Below are 19,388 nucleotides of genomic sequence, written 5' to 3' on the forward strand. Positions count from 1 at the left end.
TGAATGAAATATGGTTCCTGCCCTGTTGGAGGTCACAAGTGGAGGAGACAATCATGCAAAAAGAAAAAACAAAACTTCAGTGCTATGTGACACGTTAGCTGTGTGGAGCTACTTCCTTTTATTTTGGTTTTTAGCAGTAGAGGAGAAGCTCTCTGAAGAATTGTGGGGTCAGAGGAGGAGCTTTTGTCGATTAAATATTTATTAAGCACCAACTCTGTGTTTGGCACCAGGATAGGTATTCATCAAGTTACTTGTCAAGTAACTCCCACCCTTATGAGAAGTGACATCTTGGAAGGGCTTCTCTACTGCTTGGGAATCCCAGGAAACATTGCAAGCATCTGACACTGTCATCAAACATAGCTCCAAGTGATTCTCTCTCTCCCCAGAGAATGTTCCGAATCACTCACCAGTGGTTCAAGATGGCTTTTTTTTTTGGTCTTGGTGAAAGATGCTGGTCAAGAAGCTCCAGAAAATAATCAAGAAAGACCCTGAAAGGTATACAGAGTTCTTCTAAGAATGTGTAGGCCCTGGGCCCTCTTACCTTGAGGCCTCATCAAACACCCCAAGCATGCCGTACGACGTGAAATGCCTCCGTACTCCCTAGATTTATCCTTTTATTTTATTGCTGGAAAATTATTTTCTAATTTTGGTTTTAAAATTATTTGTGATGAGTGATTTTTGGAAATTACATGATTATTCAAGAATTCTCATGGGATGAGAAAACTTAAATGGTTTTCCAATATAATGACTTTTTTTTGATGAATACTAAATTAGACAATTAATGAAGTTGACATCATATTACATCTTGCAGACATTCAATTAAACACTAAATAATCTCAGTTTTACACCCCCTTTCTGCATGTGGAGCCACTTCCTTTTATTTCGGGTTTTAGATCGGGGGTGGTTCTAGGGGCTTCTGAGAAGCTCTTAGGCTGGCAGCCTGGTCCTCTGATGGAAGAGTCCCCGGGGCAGCAGCAGGGTCTCCCCCAGGCCCGCCCCACTCCGTGCCTCAACCTTGAGGACCCCCGAGCGTGATCTGATGAGGTGGAACCCTTGGGGTCACCACTAGTGAGCTACATTAGGGTAGATTTAGTTCCCATGGCTGGGTAGTAAGGGGCCCTCTCCCCAGCTCTGAAAGGAAGCTTGCTTCTCTTTTCTCTTCGCACATCTTTCTTACTATCTGCCTTTTCTCTGTTCTGCTGTTTACAAATCCTCGCTTCCTTCCCTTCTCTCTCGTCCAGGACCTGTCCGCCAGTGGCCTAGCCCAGGGATCCTGTGGGCCTGGCCTCTCTGCTGGCGCACTGATCCCAGGGAAAGCATCATGGAAGGAGGGATGGCTACAAAGTCAGCACTTGCAGAAATAGAGACAGTTATGGAGACAGTTTGATCAAAGCTGGAAACACAAGGTGCTCGCTGCGTATTTCTTCACGGAACCAGTGTCCTAATGTCTTTGCAGAGTAGCCAGTGTGGAATGAGCTGCCGAACGCTTGTCCTCGGTAAAGTTTTACAGAGCAGCGAGACCGCTGCAGGTGTCTCGTTAGGCTGCCTGAGAAGCTTCCTTTGCTCTGCCGCCGCTGTTCTGCACAGAACGTCCTTCCCCTCGTGCCTCCTGGCATCCTCACATCTCAAGCGAGTCGCCTCCCCGTGAACCCATGCTGACCTCCCCGGGACGATCTGAGTGCTCTTTCGTGGGTGCTCCCACTGACCTTCACAGTGCTCCCACATCCGCGAGAGCAATGCCCATCTTCTGTCATGGTTTATTTACCGGGCACGTCTGACTCCCACTGTACACTCTTCGTGGACAAAGGCTCTGAGCACAGAGATCGGCACACAGTAGGGTCTAAAGGGATGAGATCACTGGCTGGAAACCCTGAACCCTTCTTTTTGCACTGATTTTGAGTAATTTTCAACCTTGTCTAGCCAAGTCAGGAAAGACTGCTTTCTTGGTCCTTCTTTAAGAAGAAGCTTAGTAAACATCCACCTCTGTGCAGGGTTCCTTCCTCCAGATGTCTCCAAACCACGAGTTGTCAGCTCCAGGACCTACCACTACCATCGATTAAAAAAAAAACAACAGCCCTGGCCGGTTTGGCTCAGCGGTTAGAGCGTCGGCCTGCGGTCCGGAGAGACCCGGGTTCGGTTCCCGCTAAGGGCACGTACTTCGGTTGCAGTTTGTCCCCGGCCCTGGTTGGGTCGTGTGGGTTGCAACCACTCGATGTGTTGCTTTCACGTCGATGTTTCTCTCTCTCTCTCTCCCTCTCACTCTATCTGAACAAAATATCAAAAAAATGTCCTCGGCGAGGATAAAAAACAAACAAACAAAAAACAACAAAAAAAACTGGGATAAAGAAGCGAAGGTGCAAATAGAAATAAATACCTCCAGCCATAAAAGTGAAATAAATCAGTATCACGTCTCTATGGCCAGAGATGCTTAATAGGCAGGATCACTGCCAGGCTGTAAAAAATGTGTTTAGCAGGTCGTGAGGGCAAATCTAAGCTGCTGGAATGAGTAGCCCAATGACTCTTCTCAGCCTAGAATGAAACAACTTTCTCTTTGATGTTAAAGACATCCATGGGATTTGGTTCTGAAAGTGCTGGTCTTGCTTGCAGGACCTAGGGAGTGTGAGCTGTTCAGGGTCACTGGCCACTTTCAGCTGGGGTTGGGGATATGTGTCCAGGTTCTCCCATTAGCCTGGAAGGCCTTTACTAGTCCCTTCGGGGCCTCATCTCATGTACTCTCGTCTGATTAGAACAGGACAAAGCGCCTGCTGACACCCCTGCCTACCTTCCCAATCTCCTTTTCAAACTTTCTTTCCAGGTATTTCTCCCTCAGGTCCTCTGCTCAGGCTTTACTAGGCTTCTCGAACCTTCCCTGGACGCTCCCTATGTGGTCTTGCCCACCCACTTCTGTGTGTGCCTTTCTTTCAGCCTTGGCTTCCCTCCTCCTCACCCTGTGCATGGACCTTGCTCCTCAGAGGTCATCTCAAAAGGCACTCGAATGCATCTCAGGGCCCCGCAGGCTCGGGCCCTCCATGTCCTGGAGGGACTGGTTTCTCTTTAATCTGTGATTCTATGTGGCCTTACGTGTCCCTTAGTTATGGCTCTTACCACATTCTGTCGTCGTTTATTTCTCAATGATGATAATGATTAATCCATCAGCAAATCCTGTCAGCATTACTTTCAAAATACTGAGTCCACAATTTGACCACTTCCCACCACATCCACCTCCACCTCTCCAGCATGCTTACTGACCTCCCTGTGACTTGGTGCGCTTGCCTCCCTGTTTGCCTCCCACAGTGTGCCTTCCTCATAGGAGCCAGACTGATCCTTATGAAAGATGAATTACATTGTGTCTTCTCGGCTCAGAACCGTCGGTGCTCCCCATGCGTATTAGTTCAAGTGTTTTAGAGAAACAGAACCAATAAGAGAAGGAGGTTGAATATAAAGGGTTGGCTCACATGATCATGGGCACTGGCCAGTCCAAAGTCTGCAGTGTGAGTCGGTATCTTGGAGGTGGAAGGGAGCTGGTGGTGCAGATCCAGTCCCAAGCCTGCAGCCTCGAGACCTGGGACAGCCATGAAGTGCAAGGGCGGTCTGGGAACCACCTCCTGTTCAGAGAGGCTGGTCTTTCTGCTCTGTGCAGGCCTTCAGCCGACTGGATGAGGCCCACCCACATTATGAAAAAGGGCAGTCTGCCTACTCAGAGTCCACTGATTTAGATTTTAATTTTTTCTAGAAACTCTCTCCAAGCTGAGGCATAACACTCAGGCCATAGCACTCAGTCCTCATCACATTCCCTCCCAGCCCTGAGAGAACAACCTCCGGCTATTTCTCTTCTGCTCTGTCCCCGTGTCCCAGCCGCTGTGGCCTCTGTGCTGTTCTTTAAGTGTGGATGGCATGCTCCTGCTTCAGGGCTCTTCCCCCTGTTCTCAGAGCACGCAGAGGGATGGGGTCCTCCCAGATGTCTGCGTGTCTCTCTCCTTTTCCTCCCAGATGCCTGTGCTCAAATGACAGCTCCCCCCAGAGGCCTTCCTGATCTATTTCATCTCTCATATTATTCCCCCGGACCCAGTCACCCTGTAGTCCTTTTCCCTGCTTTATATTTCTTCATGATTTTTACCCAACACTGGATCATATGTTTATTATTCATTTCCTAGAGTGAATAGATAATCTAGAAAGCAAGCTCCATGGCGTAGGGACTTCATCCGTTTGGGCCACTGGTCTGTCCTCAGCACGTAACCCAGGGTCTGGCACGTTGGCCCATCAGAGGCATTCAACAAACGTTTGTTGAATAAATGAATGTACTGAAAATATATTAACAACCAACATATACTACTAAGTGTTTATCCCCTTTTATGTTTATAAAAACCTATGGGTAGACTGTGATCTTATACTAGATGGCAAGGCCCTTGAAGGCTGGGACTTTGTTGGTGGTGTCCCGTTCCATATCCCTCGCACCGAGAACAAACAATACGTGCTCAAAGATGGTTTGCTCAATGAGCGGGAGATTGCGGCACGGAACGATGAGGTGACTCGTCCAAGTCACTTTGAATGTAAGTTCAAGAGTCAGGATTTCAACCTGGATGATCTAACCCCACAATCCATCCTTCAGTGATGTCTGTTTCCCAACTTGACTGAGATCTCTGTAAGGATGGTGGTTATGACCTGTGTATCTTTATTTCTCCAGTTCCTGGCATAATGATGGCCCTAAATGAATGTTTATGGGTACAGTACATCCTAGCTCTTTCATTTTCCAAGCTCTCCTGTGGTGACTGTCCCTGGGGGCTCAGAGGACAAAATGCCTATTGGATGACATTGTCTTAGCCTCTCAGTGAAAGCATACAGGAAAGAACTTGGACATTGCCGTGAAACAGACCCAGATACCTTATTTCAAGTGCTGTGACCTTGGCCTCAACTGTGCAATCTGTGCAATGGGGATAATAGTAATGTCTACTCCCAAGAAATTCTTTCTTAAGGTTAATTAAAATAATGGTTGTAAGCCTGGCATACTTGAATTGCTTAACAAGTGCTAGCTGTTATCACTTGATGACTTCCTTTCTCTGAGCTTCTGCACCATGTCTCTTGTTATTTGTACTTGGGATGTCCCTTCTCAGATATCACAGTGCATCGTTTACCTCGTGGTGAGCCCAGGTACATGGGGCGGGTAAAGACCACGCCCTACACTTTTGTGTTCTTGCATAGGGCGAGTGGAGCTTTGTGCCTCATGGTTACTCAGTACTTAAGTGAATAGATTTATTCCTGCGGCTCCCAAAAGAGAGGTCTGTGTCACCAGATCTCCACGATGACTCCATGAAGGTCTGAGGTAGGTTTCAGCTGATGCACTTGGGAATCTTTGTTTGTACCAATATTCCATGGAATCTGGATTGGGTGACAGTGGTCTTAGGTGGCCTGAAGGCAGAATAAAAATGTGTCCCTCAGAATACTCCTCAAGCTCCTATCTTGTTACTCATGAGAAGAATCATAGTAATGTAACCATCAAACAAAAAGATTAAAAACTTCTGCTGTGCCCTTGGTCCCCTGACTCTTGAAGTTCAAGTCAGCATTCCAAAGGACTTTAGACCATAACCTAAGCAGAGCGATGTGGGTAAAGGAAAAGGGAGGAATAGGAAGAATATTCCATACGACTGTCAGGGATGGAGACCTTAGAACAGAGATGAATGACATGTTTATCTCAGGGGAGGAAGAGCAACTAGGCAGAAGGAATAGCAAATGTAAAGGACCCGAGGCATCAAGTGTGTGTGTGAGGAAGCCAAGAGGCCAGTGTGATACGAGCATTGTGAGCAAAGGGAGGGGGGTGGAGAGAGGAAGCTAAGGAATTAGGGGGCCAGATCATTTGAGCTTTGTGGACTATGGTCAGGACTTTGGATTGTCCTGTGCCTGCTCTAGGAGCCCTGGAGAGTTCTGAGCAGGGGACAGACTGATTTACATTTCTAAGAGATCTCTGAGGATGCTTTGTGGGAAGTGACTTACAGGGAGACAAGGCTGAAAATAGGAAAATCAGTTAGGAAGCTATTAAATACCCAGGTGAGAAAGTGTGGTGGCGTGCTAGAAGTGGGGGTAAGGAGAAGTGGTTTGTTTTGAAATATATTTTCAGGTAGATTCCACAGAATTTTAATGGACTCGAAGTGTTTGAAGTGGTACACAGGATAAAAAGTGCATTTTTTCTTTTCTTTTTTTACTGGAGCAGACAATTGAATTATTAAACTTAATGAAAGGGAGAGGACATATTAAAAAGCTTTGGGAAACCAATCAACTTTAGATATTACACAAATCCATCGTAGTATGTTTGTACACTAGGATTCTATTGAGCTGAAGAAATGAGTGAGCTAGAGTCACATGGATGAGTTCTGCAAACATGGTAGTAAGAGGGAAAGTTGAAGAATATGTGCAGTTGAATATCATTTATAAAGTTTAAGGCATGCAAAACTTATATTGCTGAGAGGAACCTACATAGTAAAAGTATAAAGAAATGAAATGAAATATACTGAATTCAAGATATTGGTTACTTTAAGAGTGGGGGGGAGAAGAAACACTTTGGGAGGGATACACAGGAGACAGTTGACAATATTGGCAATACAGTTGACCTTGAACAACCCAGGGGTTAGGGGTGCTGACCCCCTCAAGCAGTTGAATATCCACATATAACTTTGGATTCCCCAAAACTTAAATACTAATAGCTATTGTTGACTGGGAGCCTTATGTTGACTGGGATACCAGTCGATTGACACATTATTTCTGTGTTATGTGTATTATACACTGTATTCTTACAACAAAGTAGGCAAGAAAAAAAATTAAGAAAACCCTAAAGAGAAAGTCCATTTACTGTATTTATTGAAAAAAAAAATCCACCTACAATGGACCCGTGCAGTTCAAACCTGTGTTGTTCAAGGGTCAACTGTTTTTTTAGCTTGGTAGTGGATACACAAAGTAGACTGAATTATTTATAATTTTTGTGTAGTCTAGATATTGCCTAAGCAATTCTAAATGGAAAGAAAGAAAATGTAAGACACTGAGTTTGTGAACGGGGAAGACATTTGCGACCTGGACAAAAGCATAGTGAGGTGTCTCTGGAGCTAGCGGATTGGGGTGCGGGGGGTCAAGAGAGAAAGAGGGAAACGTGAAAATGATGAATAAAGACAACTCTTTAAAATTTTTTTTTTCTTTATTGATTTTAGAGAGAGAGGAAGGGAGAGGGAGAGAGAGATAGAAACATCGATGAGAGAGAACATTGATTGGCTGCCTCCTGCATGCCCCCCACTGGGGATCAGGCCCACAACCTGGGCATGTGCCCTGACTGGGAATCGAACCGGTGACCTCTTGGTGCAGGGTCGATGCTCAGCCACTGAGCCACACCGGCCGGGCTAAAGACACCTCTTTAGAGAAGTTCTCACGTTAAGGGTAGCTGGAGGAGGAAGTCAGATACAGGAGGGTTAGATTGACAGAGTAATGCCAATGGGAAGTGTGCCAAGGCCCAGCAGGGTAAGAAATGAAAGTACAGTATGTTTAATTTTTTATCCTGAGCAGGTATCCAACCCCCCTCACTTCCCTTTGGTCTTTTGACATTTGACTATTGGCATTCATTAGCATCTTCACCTGAGGAGGGAGAGCTCCGATCAGCCCCTTTGGGTACCAATGAAAATAATTTAGTAAAAGCCTCAGTGCGAGAGGAGTTGGAAACAACTCATTTAAATGAGGTTTGGGATTACTTGTGGATTAATAGAGATGGGGCCCTTCATAAAAACATCACACAGAATGCGCACATAATTCCAGGTGTGTTACAGCGTATGCTTTCTAGATTTAGGAAGGAAGAGTGTTCAAAAGGGTATGTAATGGCCACTAACAACTCTAACTTTCACGAAAACTTCTTGAAGGTGGACTCAGGGATGTTTTTAATGCCATTGTTATTCTGCATATAAGGTCTGGTGCCACTAGGAAATGGCTCTGGGCTGTTGTGGTGGCCATTGCTATTTTTCTAGTATTTGATGTGGATTTATAACGACCCTTCCACCCTATCTCCTGGGCTCCTTTAGACCAACAGTGCCCATTAGCAACATAGTGACAAGAAATAAAATATAAATTATACCGAAGATAATCTACAGCGAATCTGTTGTGTGCCACGTCCTGTTGTAGGCATCCTGGCTGATTTTTATTAAACTCTGACAACATCCATGCAGAGTAGCTCTCATTCTCCCCATTTCACAGAGGAGGAAGGAGAAGCAGAATGGAGTTCCAGGGACAGCAAGTTCCAGAACTGGGACTGGAAGGCAGGACGTCGAATTCCCAAGCCTCTCTCTGTCCACTTCTCCGTGCAGTCCCTGAGCGTGGCTGAGACTAGACCCCAGACGCAGAGTCAGTCACCCCGGACTGCGGTTTCCGACTGGAAAGACCAGTCTCCTCCACGCTTTGGAGTGTTCCGTGGGGCTGGTGGACCAGACAATGTGGGCGGAGTGAGTGACTGCCATGGGAAGTTGGTAAGATCGGCAGTGAGTTTGGAAGTTTTTGAGATCGGCAGTTTATTTGGAATGAAACGATGACCTCACCTTTTGAGGTCCTGTACTTTGGAGAACATCCTGTGCTTCGAGAACATCCACAGTGACTGTGGTTGTTCTGTATTATTTAAATGAGCAAGTGTCCTAGTTTCAGAGGGGAAGAGATTTGTTTTTTCATCAAATTTACTGCACATCTGTTTAAAGAATGTGGCAACAGTATGCATAAATCTCCAATCAAAATATTATGGAACAAGCCAATTTTATGATATTAAAAATGTATGGCCAGACACAATGTGCTGAAAATACAAAATTACCACGTGGTGCCTTTCCAACTCTGCTTATATTGGACTGTTTAGCCCCAAATTAAATCTTGTATAAAAATATACCAGACAAAGGAAGTTCAACTTGGCCAGAAACAATTAAACTGATGTTATAAAAGTCTGTATAATGTGCCGACACTGCAAATATATTTTTTATAACAATAGAATTTTTATATCTTAGATTTTGAAACATTCAAATGATATATGCCATTACATGTAATGATGTTTTATGGATATTGGATAATACCATAATACAGAAGAATTTTAAAACTCCTTTAGTAGAAAATCTTCAAATCTTTTATAAGCAACGAGGAGTCTCCCTTTGGAGATTTCTGGAGTTAACTGGCACTTAGTTTCTTTTGGGTAAGATCAGCACATTGATGAAGAGCCAACTGGACTGTTATCTAAGCAGGCTGACACCTTCAGGTTTCAAAATAGGAACGTCATCCTTATCTTCTTTCATGGACCATCACCACCACTATGGCCATTACACCAACATCGAGCTTTGTGACTGTCATCCAGTTACAAGTACATTATTAGTCATCTTTTACACTTTTACTCCTCTGAGTAGCCCTATGGGGGTGATCCCTATTAGTCCATTTTATGGATAGAGAAGTTGAGGTTTGGAAACAGTAATTAATTTGTTCTAGGTCACATAGTCAAGACCCATGTCCTTGAGAACCTTGCATATCTGTAACATTTGACAATTGACAGCATCATTTTAGCTGTATCATCTTGGTTCTCACAACAGGTCTTCTACACATGAGATGGGACAGTCAGAAAAGCCAAGTGACCCTCTTAAGGTCACCAGTGGGAGAGCCTGGCCTTTGGACTAACGACTAGTGTTAATCAAACTTCACAGACCGCTTCACCTTGAAAGGAAAGCCCTTTATTGGTTGGGTCTGTGATGCAACTCCAAAGGAGACAGGAATGACAGAGATGGGAAAGAGTTCAGAGAAAAACACTTCTTTTTCTCATCGAGATTATATCTGCTTCTTAGAGAGACTGCAAGAAGAAACTCAAAATGTGGATTTCACATGAACCCTCTGTGAGACATTGGAAAAACCCAGAAGCTCTCTTTAGGGATTACTGTTTGTACCGCGGTTCCTTGGGGTGTGTGGGAGAAGGGGAGTCCCCCCTCTTTGGTGGCTTGGCGGCAGCTCGGGGTAGCACAGGCAGAGGGAGACTTGGCGAGCTGTGCACTGGAAACGGTCCTGTCTCTGGGCAAGGTATCAGCACGTGGTGTGTCTGAGCGACATTGCTGATCTGACTGGAGCAGGAAGGAGACAGCACAGGCTGCGGCAGGGGGTGGAGGGTACTTTATAGTATCCCCGGCTTCTTCCAGAAAAAGCTGGAAGACTTCGGAGAGGCATGGCCCTGAGTTGGCTTTACAACTGTACTCAAGGCCAAATTTGATATGGTTCATCAGAAATATGTGTATCTATCTTAACCTTTGGAGGAAGAGGAAAGGATGGAGCATTGGGGACATGGATGGGAAGTGAGATGGGGTGACTCTCCACTGGGGGTCCTGGAACAAATCTCCCATGGATGGGGAGGGGTGCTGTATAGCATATCAGGATAAGAATGAATCAGTAATGGACCGTGGAGTACTAGATGCACATGGAATGGGGGGGGGAGACGTTGAGAGATCAGCGAGGCCAATGGACTGGAAGTCCGAGTGCAAGGGGAGAACTGGTGTGCTGAGGGGAATGAGTGAGGGAACTGGAGGGATTGGGTGTGCTATGCCCTCAGAGCACACTCTTTGGAGATAAAAGGGTTTCTGGTGAAGACACAAAGCTGGATAGAGAAATTCTTTGGGGGCTAGAAAGTCAAAGAATTCTGGAGTCAGGGTGTTTGGGACCAGTCAGGATGGTGGCCAGACTTGGCAGAGAGCCTGAAGGTGTCTGCGAGGGCAGTAGGTAAGAGCCAGGGCGGCCCAGAGTGCCGCAGGGAAGGGGACCTGGGTGTGTCCCTGTGACAGGGTGGGATAACGGCCTGGGGGTTGCAGGTTAGAGGATTCGGACAGACTCCCAGTCCCCAGGGTCAGGGGTTCTGGGCGAGTGGGAAGCCCCCCCTGGAGAGGGCTGCCGGGGACGTCTTCCCAGGGGACAACCACGTCCAGATAAGGGAGTTACAGGACATTCAGTGGGGGACTTTAAGGATGTAAGGGACTTGGTTAAGGAATAGAGAATCCAGAGAGCATCGGGCATGGATTTAGGAGAGATGTGAGTGCCCGAAGTTGGACCCGGGAGAAGAAACACCAAGCTCTTCGGGAATAAGGAAAGAGCAGATGATAAACCGACAGAAGGGGCTCAGTTTAGCAAGGTTGAGTCATGTGGCTGCACGCTGGTCAAGGCAAGAGGTCCCGGCAGCTTCCTGCTGGGGGGTGGGGTGCTGCTTGGCCCCCTAGGTCTCACCTGCAGCCCGAAAGGGAGACCCCACCTTTGAGTGACACTAGTGTGGAGGGGCACCCACAGGCTGGCGTGCTCCGGGTGCAGACACAGCTGGGTGGCGCTGAGTAGTTGAGGCTGGATAGCAGGCTCTGGGGGAGGGGCTGGGCTCTGAAAGGGTGATTTCATTACAAAACAACCTGTGTGATCTCCATGGTCACACCCTCCCAGGGCCCCACCTCCCCTTCGTCCTAGAGCGGAAGAGCTGTGACACAGTTGACAAGACCCCCAGCAGCTGGCTCTTGCCTCCCCCTTGAGACTCCTGCCTTGCCACTTCCTTCACAAATCATGTTCCCACCATCCTGAGATGCTTATGATTTCCTGAACCCATTGTATTTGTTTTGCAACATATGACTGGAATTCTTTCCTTTCTACACACTTTCCTCTGCTTCTGCAGCCTCCACTTGGAGGATTTAACTCAGGAGTCTCTCCCCCAGGGGGCCCTCCTGACCCCCTGGTGTTGGCTTAGATCCCTCGCTTCTCCTGGAGCTCCTATTCCTGCCGATGCCCCTCCACCAATAATCTCTGCACTGAACTTGCCGCAGGATGCCATCTCCTTTCGCAGAAACGCCTCCGGAGCAGCACCGGCTCCGAGAAACTCCCCAGCAAGACTCATGTCTTATTCACCTTCACACTCTCAGCTTCTCTCATGACACCTGCTCATAGAAGGCTCTCGATAAATATTCAGAGGATGATTGAGATACCCGGGCTGAAATAGGTCAGCGCTGTGGGGAATAGCATGAAGGCAGGCTCCAGAGCCTTGGGACAGAGCTGGCGAGAGTTTGCACCCTTTCCGGTGCAGGTCGTGGGTAGGATGGCCACCCAGCGGCTGAAACACGGGGCACAGACGGAGGCGCAATGCTGGGAAGAAACTGATGAGTTCAGGACTGAGGCTCCGTTCAGGCACACAGATGTCAAAGAGGAAAACGAAGATGGTCACCTGGGGTGGAAGGTGATAAATTCGAAGTTGCAAAAATCAAGGAGGAAGAGAGAGATTAAAGCAAGTGGCTGGCAAGGTTGTAATGGAAGGACAACCACTGGGGATTCACCCTCTTTCCACAGGCATTTAGTAGAACAGAAATAATAATAGTAACAGTAATAATAATAATTACTACTATTACCACTTCTCTCTTTAATGCATGAATACTGCAGATTTGATCAGGCTGTTTTTTATTAAACATAAAGCATAGTGCCTGGCCGGTGTGGCCCAGAGGTTGAGCGTTGACCATGCACAAGAGGTTGCCAGTTCAATTCCTGGTCAAGGCACATGCCCACCTTGTGGGCCCGATCCCCAGTGGGGGGCATGCAGGAGGTGGCCAATTGATGTTCTCTCTCATCGATGTTTCTATCTCTCCCTCTCTATCTAAAAATCAATAAACAAACAAGCAAAAAAAACTAAACATAAAGCATAGTAATCTCTGTACCTCCTCTTGGCCTCGTAACATTTATGAAGTAGGTAGGGTAGATATTACTCCCATTTTGCAGATGAGAATGGGACGCAGTCTCAGCAGGGGCAGAGCAGACATCAGAGTCCTCGTCCAGTTTCTGGCTGTTACTTGTTGCACTGGGACCACAGGCTTCCCATCATAGTGAGGGACACACCCTAAATGAGAGATTAGGCTTCTTGAGCATGTAGGAAGCCTCTACTTAGTTACGATTTCTGACAACATACTGCTGTTGGAAGCGAAACCTATGTGTGTGTGGTCCTTAGGTCTCTGCGGCTATCACGGAGGGTCGTTACTCTGGCAGTCGGCTACTCTGGTGGCATGTGGCCATTTGTAACTGCAAAGTTACAATTTGGCCACCAGCTTCACAATTTCATCCTTGAATTCCTTCAGACCCTTGGGTGGGTGCCATCTACTCCTGGTAATTTATTTGTTTCTAAATTTGTCAATTAGGTCTAAAGTATCTAGCATTTTACCCCCAACCTCCAATCCCTGTGTTCTGAGAGAGAATTTGTGGCTAAGAATTTCTTCAGCATACTTCTCAGTAAGCACTTCAGAAGTATAGTTGGGGTTTATGTGGGACCAAGACTGAATATATATCAGCTCAAGACTCAGAATATTTATCTGTTGCAATTTATATCCAGAAAGGAAGCAGGGAAAAATATTCCTCTTCTCCCATCGAGGGTTATGGTTGAGGCTGAGGATTGTTTAGAAATAACTGATTTCTTACTCAGGGGTTATACTTGCCACCCTCCCTTCCCACCCCTGACCTTGACTTATTAGCCCTGTTACCTCCATCCTTCTAGTGAAACTATTATGAAAAAGTCTGCAAGTGTTCTCCTGAATATCAAACCTAAATGGCAACTCTTTTGTTCTACTGGAATTTTCTGTGACATTTGACACAATGTTACAGGTCCAAATCTTAGGAATCATCCTTGATTATTCTTTTCCTCGTGTCCTTTATGTTGAAGGTGATCATGTGGTTTTTCTCTTTTAGCTTGTTTATATGGTGAGTCACATTGGTTGTTTTTTTAATGTTAAATCAACATTGCATTCCAGGGATAAATTCTATTTGTTCACAATGTGTTATCCTTTCTATATAGTGTTGATTTGTTATAATTTGTTTAGAAATTTTGCATTTGTGTCTATGAAGGATAATGGTCTGTTATTTTCTTCCCTAGTAATGTCTTTTTCTGTTTGGGCTATAAGGATGACATTGGTCTCATTGCCTGAGTTGAGAAGTAATTCTTCCTCCACAATTTTTGGGGAGAAATTTGGTATAGACTTGGTGTTATTTCTTTCTTTAACACTTGTTAGAATTCACCAATGGAGCCATCTGGGCCTGGGATTTTCTTTGTGAGAAGGTTTTTAAGTACAGATTCAATTTCTTTGATAGAAATAGGTCTAGTCAGGCTATATATTTACTCTTCAGTGAGATCGATAGTTTGTCTTTCAAGCCATTTGTCCATTTCATCTAAGTTGTTGAGTTTATAGGCATCAAGTTTCTCATAATAATCTTTTTTAATGTAAGTATAATCTGTAATGATGTCACCTTTCATACCCCATATTGGTAATTTATCTCTCTTTTGTTTTCCTGATCAGTGTTTATAGATGTTTATCGATTTTATTTTCAAAGAACCAGGTTTTTAAAAATTTATTTCATTGCTTTTTTTTTTTTCTATTGTTTTTCTATTTTCTGTTTCATTGATTCTTGTTTTGACCTTTATTATTTCCTTTCTTCTGCTTACTTTGGGCTTAATTTGCTCTTCTTTTCTAGTTTATTATGTTTGAAACAGAGTTCACTGATTTGAAACTTTCTTTTTTCCAATGTGGGTGTGTAGTGCTGTAAATAGCTTTTTAAGTACTATGTTAGCATTCCCCCGATTCTGGCGTGTTGTGTTTTCATTTTATTTCGATTCAAAGTACTTTTCTCTTTCCCTTTTCGATTTCGTATGTGACCCATGGGCTATTTAGAACTGTGTCATCTAGTATAACAATGTTTGGGGACACACACACACACACACACACATACACACATTTCTCTTTTTGTTATTGATTTGTAGTTTAATTCCTTTGTGGTCATAGAACATACTTTATATGATTTGAATCTGTGTAAATTTACTGAGACTTGTTTTATAGCCCAGAATACTTTTCTTTTAAATTCGGAGGGATTCAATTTGGGGGATCACATGTGTGATGGACAGTCACAGTGCTCCTGTTAGCAATGCACCGTTCTCGGTTGGCAGCATCCGAAGGGGCCCCCTCAGGCAACTCCTCCTTCCTCGCTTCACTTCCCGCCCCTTGCGTGGCTCGGTGCAGAGAGGCCCTTCCAGGGGCGGAGGCTGAGGGCGGGGTCCGCGTGGCAGCGATTGGTGGGCGCATTTTAAGACCCGGGTACGTTCCGTACAGGATAAGGATCAGTGTGAATCCAAGGGCTGAGGTGAAGCTAAACAACTTAATGAGGTGACAGTGTAGGAAAAGCAGAATCCTTTTTACTTAAAAAAAAAAACAACACCACCAAAAAAACCAAAACACCTGACCGGGAAACATGATTGTGATGTCTATACTGGTGACAGGCATTTCTCTGAGAAGAGTGGATAAAAGCAAAGTTAGCAAGTAGCCGGTGAGAAATCCATAAGCCTTTTTGAAATTCCACTACCAGGTAAATGTGCTTGGGCATCTTCTGATTTGTTGTGAAAATAAAGCTATTATACCATGTCTCCCTGCCTGGCATCTCCTCTTTGGGTAACTTGTGCCAGGATGTTTGGCCCTGCCGAAGTTGGGGCCCTTCCGTGGATGTCCCCAGACCACTGCCGTCCAAACTCATCCCTCCCCTCACTGAAGCACTTCACTTGGGGTCGTTGTCACATGGCTGTGCCCTCTGTGAGCTGCAGGAACCCTCAAATCCAATCTAGCATCTTACGAATAATTAGAGTAAGGGGAGGAGCAAAGAGGATCTATTGGGGATATTTGGGAGCTAACAGGATCGTACAGAGGACCGCTGGTCTGCTCACTGAAGCCGATTTTAGTTATAAGTGGGACATTTCAGTAACAACGTTAGTTTTCGGTGGGAGTGGGAGAGCAACGTGATGATTTTGGAATCTGGGTCTCAGACACACGGATGTAAGTCTCTGGGCTGCGGAAGTCAGGTTAGGGAGACAGGTGTGGGGGAGGAGACACCCACTGATCCAGCCTTAATCCCTTACAATTCCTACATTACAGTGTTTCAACCAATAGTTTGCAAAAGGATTTTCTGGATGAACTTCAAACTGTGGAGGTTCATTTGGTGGCTCAAAGAGCTGTGCAAAAAAAAAAAAAAATTTTTTTTTTTTTAAAGGAAATGAACATTTTTTCAGCTGACATTCAAACCGCTATTCTCTTTTACTAGTCTGTCATATTGCTTCATATGTTTTGGTCTGACACGCTTCCCAGAAGAAGATTATATATAGGATTGTAGGATTGTAAAATGGAGCCCTGGTCTATGTCCCTTTCTGCTTATATAAAGCTTCTAATAATAGGACTCAGAAACCTGACCAGCTTCTGTCTCTTAGGGATTTGGTAGCTTCCACGGAAGTAGCAATTTAAAAGATTTGTAGAGTTTAAAAAAGAATAACCATAGCGAGTGCTCTTTCCCCTTGTATCTCCCGTTCTTGACTGGAGTCTGAGACACTAACCCCAGGGTTGTTTGAGACAGTGTTAGTTCTTTATTCAATCCTATTGCTCACAAAAGTACATTGGAAGTTTTTAGGCTGCATCACCAGATTTTGGTATCTGTATTCATAGTCTGCAAAATAGAGTTCTTTTTTTTTATCTTCACCCAAGGACACTCCTGTACCTATCTTCAGATAGAGTGGGAGGGAGAGAGGGAGGAAGAGAGAGAGAGAGCTAAACATTGATGTGAGAGGGACACACCAAGTGGCTGCCACCCACACAACCCCATCCAGGGCTGGGGACAAACTGCAACTGAGGTACGTGCCCTTAGCGGGAACCGAACCCAGGTCTCCCTGGTCTGCAGGCCGACGTTCTAACTGCTGAGCCAAACCGGCCAGGGCCACAATAGAGTTCTTTAATGCACTTACTTGATGTGATCTTGGGGGTCTAAATTAGTGGTCGGCAAACTACAGCTTCATCATACTCCTTAGTTGATGAACATTATCATCACAGGTCTGAGAAGGGCCCTCTTATTTTATGTTATTTTATTTTGCAGTATCATCCCCATCTCTAACTTCCATGCCTCTTCTTCCCATAGAGCTCATTCTCCACATTTCACTCTCCCATTGATGGACAACCAGGTTCAGGCCCAGGCGCACACCTACTAGGTTGTCCCCATCGCCGCACCACTCCAGAGACTGCCATTTGCAGAGACTACAAATAACCATCACAGCGAACACCTTGGACACATTCTCTTTTGGACCTGTGTGAATATTTCTTTTAGATATATAACAGAGGAACAGGCTTGCTAGATAAAAGGCTGTGTGCATTTAGTTTAAGTAGTTCAAGACTGTTTCCCCCGAAAGCATTGGTTTGTGTTCCCACCAGCCGCGCAGGGGACTCCAGTGTACCCACATCCCCTGCCCCCATGTATGGCATTAGCTAGTTTTCCAATCTTTGCTAGTCTAATTGGTATAGAGTGAAATCTCTGTTATTTTGATTTGCATTTTTCTGACTACTGATGAGTTTGAACATCTCTTGATAGGCTTCTCAGGTTTTGGATTTCCCCTGTTATGAATTGTCTGTTTATATCCATTTTTCTAAGGGAGATGTTTCTCTTCTCGGTGTTAATTTGCAGTTCTAGATTCTAGGTATTAATTTCTTACAGCATTAAGCATTAAAAATATCTATCTTATAACTGTCTATAGTGTCATTCAGGGAACAGAAATAATACATTTTGTTGCCATGATTCATTGACTTATTGTTTTAGGATTTAGACTTAGAAATTATATTTAAAAAGTTTTATACTCTTCTGTCACAAAGACATTCCTTGTACTTCTTTTATGTGATATTAGAGATTCACTTATATTTTCTCTAGTGAATCAATTCCTGTCAAATGACTAAATAATTCTCTTCATTGGTTTAGAGTACTACATCACTGTATATTATATTCCTATAATATCATAGATCTCTGATTATTCCTTTGGTCTATTTCCTGTTTTGTTTTGTTTTTTTCCTCACCCGAGGACATTTTTCCATTTTTTGTTCAGGTAGAGTGGGAGGGAGAGAGAGGAACAGAGAGAGAGAGAGAAACATCGATGCGAAAGGAACACATCGAGTGGCTGCCACCCGCACGACCGACCAGGGCCGGGGACAAACTGCAACCGAGGTACGCGCCCTTAGCGGGAACCGAACCCGGGTCTCTCAGGACCGCAGGCCGACGCTCTAACCGCTGAGCCAAACCGGCCAGGGCTCTATTTCCTGTTTTTGTATTAATACCTGAGTACTTCTTAAAAAACTATAACAATATTTTGCAGGGCAAGTTCTTCTTATTTAGTCTTCTTTTTAATAATGACACCTATTGGCGGACATTTTTTTTATATACATGTTAGAGTATGTTTATTATATTTCACAAAATTTGATCTAAGATTTTAAGTCAATTGCTTTAGTTTACATATTAATCCAAATATAATCAACACCTTTAGGCTATATAATCATCCTATCTAAGAGCATAGACTTTATTCATTACTTTGAATTATCCTCTTCCATGTCCTTTATTTGAGTTTTACATTTTTTTTTATAGAGGTCTTGTGTACAAGAGGTCTTGCGTAACTTCTAAATACTTTGTAGTTGTTTGTTGATATTGTGATTGGTATTTTCTTCTTTTTTGAATGACATTTTGTAGTTGGGTTTACTACTATAGACAAATTATTTTGATTTTTGTATATTGATCTTATAGCTAGCACCTATTAATTGTGTTGCTTCCTCTAGGTAGATTATCATAACTATCTAAGAGACAATTTAAATGCTTGTCTTACAATATTTATACCTCTTATTTTCTTTCACTTTCCATATAACATTGACCTCGTGCACTAAGTTAAAATAGTGGTGATGATGGAATGTATCATTATAGGTGGCAAACCTTATCAACTATTCTTTCTGCATCAATTGATATTATTACATAATTATACATTATATAATGGATTACTTTTAGTAATTTATATACTATAAGTTATGATAAATTATGTTGTTAGATTTTTAAAATTTAATCCTCATCCAAAGATATGTTTATTGATTTTTAGAGAGAGAGAAACATGGATGTGAGAGAGAAACATTGATCGGTTGCCACTCATATGTGCCTGGTCTAGGACCAAATTCGCAACCTAAGTATGTGCCCTGACCAGGAATCAAACCCACAACCTTTTAGTGTTTTGGTGTATGGGACAATGTTCCAACCAACCGAGCCACTGGGCCAGGGTTTATGTTGTTAGATTTTTTATGCATTCCTGAATACTTCTCTTGAGCTTGACACACACACACACACACTCTCTCTCTCTCTCTCTCTCTCTCATTGTTGATTCTGTTAGCTACTATTTCACTTAGTATCTTTGCATCTAAATTTATAAGTGAAATAGCTCCAAAATTTTCTCTTTTTATATTGTATTTATCTGGGTTCAGGATCAAGGTTTTTTTTAATAAAATGAGCTGGGTGGGTTTCCTTTCTTCTCTGTTTTT

This window comes from Molossus molossus, unplaced genomic scaffold (assembly GCF_014108415.1).
Source record: "Molossus molossus isolate mMolMol1 unplaced genomic scaffold, mMolMol1.p scaffold_m16_p_20, whole genome shotgun sequence".
NCBI classification, from domain to species: Eukaryota; Metazoa; Chordata; class Mammalia; order Chiroptera; family Molossidae; genus Molossus; species Molossus molossus.